We start from the raw sequence: 8,824 nt of genomic DNA on the forward strand, positions 1-8,824 counted from the left end.
GGGATGGGCGACTGAGCTGACCCCGCCACACTGAGGCAAACACTGGGGGCGTGCAATGGAGCAGCGGAGGAAGCAGAGCAGAGGGAGCCTGAGGGAGTATAAAGGATGTTCTACAGGCCAACGAAAGGACCTTGAACTACTAGCAATTTTTCTTTTAATATTTGCTATCTTTTTGCTTAGTCTTTTTTAATTTGTTTTGTTTTTTACCTTGTAAATTTTGTATTTTAGTGGCTTTTCTGCTTATCAGCGTATCGATGTTTCTTCTGTCAAAGCCATGTTCTTATGGGCCACTTGGGTACAGTCAAAGTCATATCCATTTGTATGTCCACCTAGACAAGATAGGCTGGACAAATAATGAGAGAAGAAAACAACAGGACCAACGGTCCTGGAGGGACATGAGTGCGTGGGAGGTAGGGGAAGGGAGGAGGTGTCGCCCAACACAGAAACAAGGGAACAGCGAATGGTTCTAAACCAGAGGAGGGAGGGAAGGGGAGGACTGGAAGGGAGTGACCAAGAGCAAGGTAACTGAGAGGAACTACTGAATCCAGAATGAAGGCCAAACATGGTAATGGGTCGGGAGGAAAGCGAAAGGAAATAGAGGAAAGGAGTAGGAGGCAAAGTGCATACAGAGAAGCCTAAATACAGACATGTACATATGTAAATATATTTATGTTTATGGGGGCAATAGATTTATATGCATATATTTACAGGTTCAGTAGTAGGGTAGCAGATGGACATTGGGCCTCCTCATGCATAGTCCCTCAATACAATAGCACCTCGCCCTGCTAAGCAGCCATTGCAGGATACCCATCTTCCCGACATGATCACTGAAGACAGCCGTGTGTGTAAGCAAATGTGGTGAAGAAAGCTGATGGTGCCCGGCTATCAAAAAAAGATATAGCGTCTGGGGTCTTAAAGGCTTGAAGGCAAATAAGTGGTCATCTAGCTCAGAAGCAACAAAGCCCACAGAGAAGAAGCACACGGCCTAAGCGAACACAAGGTGTTGAGTGGACCATGTAGCAGATATAAAGGAACAAAAACAATCATTGTGTGATCACATAATATCTCACATAATGGCTGAAGACGAAAGTGTGCATAAGCAAGTGTGGTGAAGAAGGCGGATGGTGCCCGGCTACTGAGAGATATAGCATCTGGGAACTTAAAGGCTTGAAAGCAAACAAGCGGCCATCTAGCCCAGAAGCAACCGAGCCCACACGGAAGCAGCACACCAACATAGGTGACCATGAAGGACAGAGGAGACCAGGTCTCCAACATCAAAGGTGGGGTGGTGGTGAGAATCACATCACCGTGAAAGAGGGGGAGTGCATGATGGGGACCCAATGCCCACCTGTAGAGAGCTGAACATCCCTTCCAGAGGGGTAGTGAGGAGGAGATGGGCCACACAGGGTTCAGTGCAACAACAATGAAACTCAAAACCTTCCTCTAGTTCCTGAACGCTTCCTCCCCTCCCAATCATCATGACCCCAATCCTACCTTGCCTTGCGGACCTGGTTGTAACAGAGGATGTACAGCGGTGCAGTGGGGATCTGGAGGCACAGGGAATCTAGGACAGATGAACCCTTCAACACCAGCGGTGGGAGAGGCGACACCAGGAGGGAAGGGCATGTAGAAAGGGAGAACCGATCTCGGAGATCTAGGTGTAACCTCCTCTCTGGGAGATTGTCAAGGGGGAGGTGGGTGAGGGGAGACGCCGGGGAGTGTAAGATAAGATATAATAATTATTTATAAACTATCAAGGGACCAGGGGTGGGATCGGGGAGGGAGGGGGATGGGGGGAAAAAATGGGAAACCGAGCTGATTCCAGGAACCCAAGTGGAAGGTGAATTATGAGAGTGACGAGTGCAACGAATGTATAAGGGTGCTTTGCTCATTTGATGTATGCACAGATTGTGATAAGAGCCTTATGAGCCCCAATAAAAAGATTTAAAAAATAATAATAATAACTTGTGGTTGGTCCTTAAAGTTGAATAAAAATTGTATTGATTGGATTTTGTTGAAGACAAGGCTGATCGATATAATCCAATCACAGATATTATTGTCCTTCATGGTGGATTTAGCAATATCCTTTTTGACAATGAATGCCATGCCTTTTGTCTTGATTGTGTTATTCCAGGCATAGTAAACCACAGGATTTCTGATTAAAAATGTCCAATAACAGTCCATTTCAGCTCACTAAAGCCTAGAATATCAATCTTCCTGGGTTCCATTTCGTTTTTGAACAGTTACAATTTTTCTGAATTCATTGTTCCACATTCCAAGTTTCAGTCATTAGAAGATTTTTGAAGCTGTTTCTCTTTGCCTTGGTTCGTGCCTCTTCAGCAAATGAAGATTCTGAAGGCTTCTCTCCCACAGGGCTTGCCAGATTCATGTAATGATGGTCAACTCCCCTCCCAGAAAGCATCACTTCTGTGACATTTCAAGTCTCTGAGACCTGAGTGGCCCATCAATGGGTAGCAACACTTGAAAATGTTCTGCTTCCTTTGTTTAGACTTTCCTCATTTGAAAATGCTACCACACTAGGCATGAGGGTCTCAGTGCCCTCTTCCTCCAAAGCGGGGAGTTGAGACTTTCTTTATTGTCTTTTCTTAGTCTGGAAGCTCAGTTTAAACCTGTTTACTTTGGGTGAGCCTGCTGCCTTGGACATATCTTCTAGTGACACAGCTTCCAGCATCACAGCCCCACGCAAGTTACTGTAGTATGACCAACTAACAGACAAGAGTGGATTTCTACTTAGAGTGATGCTATATTCACAATCACCTTCTAAGAAAGAGAAGGACTGCCCCGGCGGGATGCCACAGTATACATTCTTATAGAAGCAGACTGCCACCCCTTGTTTACGCTGAGAAGCTGATGGATTTCAACCATCAGCCTTTTTGGTTTGCAGCCACGTGTTCTATTCTCTGTGCTGTCGTTAGGTGCTATCAAGTTGATTCTAACACAGAGGCACTGTGTGTATGCACAACAAAATTAAGCACTGCCCAGTCCTGTACCGTCCTTATAATTGTTCCTATGATTGCCCATTGGTGCAGCAACTGTGCCAGTCTCACTGACTGAAAGCCATCCTTTTCTTCACTGACCCTATACTTTAGCAAGCTCTCCTAATGACATGGCTAGATGTTTTCTCATGTACTGAGGACATCTCTTTTCTAAGGAGGATTCTTCTTGTGCTGCTTCCAACACAGATTTGTTTATTCTTCTAAAAATCCCTGGAAAATTTAATATTGACTGCTATAGTGTCACTATGTGTCAGAAGCAACTCTATGGCAGTGGATTTTCTTTTATTAATATCATAACCAAAGGCATCAATTCTTCCTTAGTCGGCTTTATGCGTTGTCCCCCTCTTGCATGCATATAAGGGATTGAAAATGGGCTTGGGTCAAATACACTGATCTTTCGAGGTCATCTTTGGTTTTCAACACTTTAAATAAATCTGTGTAGCAGATTCACCCGGTGCAAAACATCCTTTGATTTACTGACTGGTGTTTCCATCAGTGTGGATTGTGGAACCAAGCAAGATGAAATCCTTGATAATTGCAGGTCCATTTACTGTGATGTTTTCTATTAGTCCAATGTGATTATTCTTGTTTTATTTACATGTAGCAGTAATAAATATTGCAGTCCTTGATTTTCATCAGCAAGTGCTTCAAGTGTTTCTTACTTTCATCAAAGAAGACTGTTTCATCTCTATATCAAAATTTACTAACAAACCCCTTCCCTTCCTTATGTTGTAATTTTCTTTGTACAGTCCAACTTTACCAGTTTATTTACTTTCACAATATAGATTGAATAAAAATGCACCAATATTTGCCATTTTGAATCAGACAATAATATGGTTTATTATGCTGGAAATAACAGATTCAAAAGAAATAGAAGCACATTTTCATCAAAACAAACATTTTCAGCTTTATCTTGAAGTACTGTCTGTGATAACATGTTATCTATACACATTTAAGGAAGACCAGTTAATAAAACTATTATTCAAATGTATGCACCAATCAGTGATGCCAATGATGAAGAAACTGAAGAATTCTAACAATGTCTTCAGTAACAAATTAAACAAACATGCATTCCAAATACATTAATAATTGGGATATGGAAGTTGGAAATAAGAAGGCAGGATGATCATAGTTGGAAAATATAGCATTGGTGATGGAAATGAAGCTTGGGATTACCTGATAACAATTTTCAAGACCAGCAATATCTTCATTGCAAATCCCTTTTTGGACAACATAAATGATGATTATACAGGTGAACCTCAGCAGGTGGAATACACAGGAATAAAATTGACTATATTTTTGTGAAGAGATGTTGGAAAAGCTCAATATTACCAGCCAAAATAAGACTACCAATTACTAGGGTGCACGTTTGACATTATAGTTACATCAAATAGTAAATATAACCTAAATCGTAGATAAGAATAAAAACACAAGAAATGGCTATGTGAATCAATTTCATTTTCCTAGTACCTAAAAACTAACATAAATGAAAATTCTAAAGATGCTGGGAAAAATTGCGATCAGATTTTGATTTGACAGACGTTTTTTAATGATCATAGAAGATTTTTTAATATAAGTATGAAAAATATGTTAAGGGTTCTAATGGAAAAAGTGGACCATAAAGAACAACAGAGGGTTACATAAGCAGAAATTTTAAATAAGAAAGGATTGAAAGGCAATACTAGATATCACTCATGCTGTCACAGAAATGCTACCTTAGGTTGCAATAGTAGATGAGTAATAGTTGCTGTGGCAATCCGTGCAGTTTGAAGGTGCATCAAAAGAAACATCCAGGAAGGAGTTTATAAAAATCCTAGAGTTGAATAAAATTGAAAGTATGACATATAAAAACTAATGAGCTATAATAATAAAAGTACTCAGAAGGAAGATTTTAGGTGACAATTTTTATTAATAAGACAATCTCAAATTAATCACATAACCAAAACCTGACAAATGAGAAAACTACACCCAGATTCACAGATGGAAAATAAAGCCCAAAAAAGTTTAGAATAAATATAAACAAGAGATAAAGATATCAGCAAAATCAGAAGTTATTTGTTTTTAATCAATATGGCACAAATCTTATGCTGGTGTGACAAGAAAAATACATTAGAAGATGCAAATAATTGAAATTATAAGTAAAAATGGGGACATTACTACTGACCCTACAGATATAAAAGTGATCATTAGAGACTGTGATGAGCGATTGTAAAATTAAAGTTTAAGACCTAACTAAACTGGACAAATTCTTAGAAACATACAAACTATCTAAATAGACACAAGAAGAAATAGAAAATCTTAAAAGATCTATATCAAGTGAATAGATTAAGTCAGTAATCAATAAATCCAGGGCCAGATGTCTTCACTAGGAACGTTAAAAAAAATTTAAAGAGCTAATATGAATCCTATTCAAACTTATCCACAATAATACAACAGGAAGGAATACTAGTTTACTCATTCTGTGATAACAGCATAATTCTGTACTAAAAACAGAGAAAGAAAAAAGTAAGAACAAAAATCAACATAACTCATGAATATAAATGCAAATATTTTCAGAAAAATGTTAACAAATATGAGAAATAATTACAGATCATAATCAAGTATAATTTATTCCAGAAATGCAAGATTAGTTAAATATGAAAAAATCAAAGTTATATATCATATAGCAAAAAGAAAAAAATCTAATAATCTCAATTAATTCTGAAAGTGATTTGAAAGTTCAATGCCCTTTTATGATAACAATATTCAATAAGCTAAAAATAGAATATCACTCAACTGGATGGACATTTCTGAACACATACACCGTTAAAATCACTCTCAATGGTAAAAGTTGTAAACCTTGCTTCTTACCATCAAAAAAACCCCACCAGGATGCTTACTTACATCATTATGAGTCAACATTGTAGTAGAAATTATAACTAGAGCAACAGGCAAAAATAAAAAGATAGATACATGATGATAAAAAAGGCATCTAAATTAGAAATGTCACTACATTTATTTTCAAATGACATAATCCTGTGTATTAGGTCATTCTATTACACACAACATTCTCTTTTTCAGCTACTGAGTTTGCAAGGGCCACACGGAACTCACAGACAATATTCATAATAGAGGGCATATTAAAGAAATTACCAGGCTACAACACAAGTGAGAAATCCTCAGGATATAGTTGTTCAATCAGGACATGGTACGATGCTCTGTCAGAGTTGCTCATAAAAGACTGTAGGACATGCCACTCTGCTGGAAGCATCAACTGGGAAGCACTAAGTCCCAGCTCTGTGGATCAATGAACCTAGATTCTTGAATCAAGTGCTTAGAGGCACCCCCCTCTAGTAAGCCTCAACCTGAAGACACTCAGCTCCAGTTCCATGGGTTAGCAACCCCAGATATTCCAATTAAGTGCCCAGAGGCACCTCATTCCACAAGCTGGTCTCTTGCCCCAAAGCACTGAGATTTAATTGCTCTGTGGCCTGGGGAGTCCATCTTTCTGCCTCATGCTGTGAATCCTGGTTCTGTAGCAGCAGCTGCTGCTGCTGGTGGTGCTGCTACTGTTGCTGCTATTCTTGTTCTACCACTACACTGTGATGTCACAACTGTCTTCTGGAACAGGAGTTTCACTGCAAAAGGATCTCAGGGTCCTGAGGACACTCTCCACTCCTGGATCTTGCTGGTAGTGAAATTCCCTTAGAGAGCTCATTGTATACTGAGCAGGATGACCTTCACAATGCATTTTGTTAACAATTATTCACAGATAAATTCTATAAGTATCTTCCTACACCTTCTTACCCAGACCCTTATAGGAAAAGGTCATTTAGTGGGAGTTAAAGAGACATTGGCTAGAAGATAATAATTCACTGTCCCTGTAATACAACAACAGCAACTTAAAATCTTTTGAGTCAATTTCAACTCGTAATTTCTCTATAGGAGGAGAGTAGAATTTCCCTTGTGGGTTTCTGGGACTCTTTTTCTTTATAATCCTAGAAAGCCTCATCTTTCTTCCACATGGCAGCTGCTGGATTGGAAATGCTTACTGGGTTAGTCTGGGTAGACTAGAGAAACAAATTCAGACACTCATATCTGTATAAGAAAAAACTTTATATTCAAGAGCAATTGAATATTGAGAAAACAATCCAGCCCGGTCCAGATCAAGTCCAAAAGTCCAATATTAGCTCATATGCCCAAGGCCAATCTATAAATTCCTCTTTAGACTCATGCAACACATGCAATGACGCCAAATGCAGGAAGATCACAGGCCAATGGGTGGAAAGTTTTGTGGATTCAGTGGCAGTAGAAGCATCTCAGCGCTGACAGGATTCTCTTTCAGTTCCAGGCCTCTAGTGTAGCTCCATATGTCTTCTCAGAAGCAGTGTCTCGCAGGGAGTGAGCTTGTGTCCTGACTCCAGTGAGCTATTTATCTCAGAATCTCCAAATGTGGTCATCAAGCTGCAACCTGATTGACAGGCTAAACTCCACCCCTTCACTCTTAAGTCTCAAAATGACAACAGATTATGTAACTATCACACTTACCTTGCATTTAACAGCCTGAGTTATTTCCAGCCATAATCCCTTATGTAATATATTATAATTCTGGATTTCATACACCTGTGGCTATAGTCCCATTTATTATTCATTTGTTTGTTTGCTAATGAACAGGAATAGGATGAGATTGAGGTTTGATTTTAGTAGAGGAGTGAATCAGTCTACACTTTTTGTGTTACAGTCTTGGAAATTTACAGGGGCAGCTTCCCACTGTGCTATAGTGTTGCAATGAGTCAGCATTGACTTGATGGCATCTAGTCTGGATTTTTACCATTTTGGGTTACTGTTACTTGTGACAGATGTAATGGATGTTGTGGTAGAGTAAGAGGAGAAAGGCTGTGCCTGGAGTGGCCTGGGAAAAAGCCTGGTTGATTAAGATTACTAAAAGGCCAATACCTACCAGAAACATCCTGCCAGAGGCCCAAGTCATATGGGCATAAATAAGATTCAGATCAGGCGTGGGGAGTAGAATATATGTTAATTTGATTTGACTGTAAGAATTATATGTATACTTACCTGGCAGGGGAGATACCATGATCACGAAGGTGGTTTTCCCAGGGCGAGGTTTATCCATTGCACTCCGGATGTGCTGACCCCTGCGATTTCCCCAAATGTGGGAAACTCGACTGCATAATTTGTGGTAGTGGGGGACTGCGTTCGCGCTCTCAAAAAAAAAAAAGAATTATATGTTAATTTGATTGCACCATTGATATTCAATGTAATTCCCACCAAATGATGTTTGTTTCCCTGCATGGGGCTGTTAAGAAGGTGGGGGAGATACTGATTAGATTAATCTATGAGCAATTATGAATAGGACTCCCTGCATCACAATCCTCTATGTATAAAATGAGACCTCAGAGAAGCAAAAGTTGTGATCTCACCACCAGGAAGAAGGAAAAGTGGAGCATGTCCTCTGGAACCAGCATCTGGCTCAGTCCTGCCTGGCTTTTGGATTTTGGACTGAACAACACCTACCACCATGTGAGACATTTCCTCAAACTTTCATGAATCTGTGGGACATGACTGTAATTCACAGAACTCAGAAGCGTGAGGGCATATACCCAAGGATGGAGTGGGAGAGTGTGTAGTAGACTAGACTATTGGAAGGGATGGACAACTGGAATTTCTTCAATGTCTAATTCCTTGGAAAATTCTTGACATTTTTTCAAAAGAAATTACCACACAGCGAAATGTATAACTCACAATACCAACAGACCTTATGCACACACACACACAACCTGTTAATAAATAATGCAATGAATCCAGTG

At 39.6% G+C, this 8,824-nt stretch overlaps 1 non-coding gene across 1 annotated transcript; it reads left to right on the plus strand.

The window, feature by feature from the left end:
- Positions 1-8,064: 8,064 nt before the first annotated feature.
- Positions 8,065-8,226, plus strand: LOC142452237 (U1 spliceosomal RNA). Its single transcript, XR_012785261.1, has one exon. It is a non-coding gene; the product is annotated as a U1 spliceosomal RNA (small nuclear RNA).
- Positions 8,227-8,824: the final 598 nt, after the last annotated feature.

The sequence above is a fragment of the Tenrec ecaudatus genome, chromosome 6 (assembly GCF_050624435.1).
Source record: "Tenrec ecaudatus isolate mTenEca1 chromosome 6, mTenEca1.hap1, whole genome shotgun sequence".
NCBI classification, from domain to species: Eukaryota; Metazoa; Chordata; class Mammalia; order Afrosoricida; family Tenrecidae; genus Tenrec; species Tenrec ecaudatus.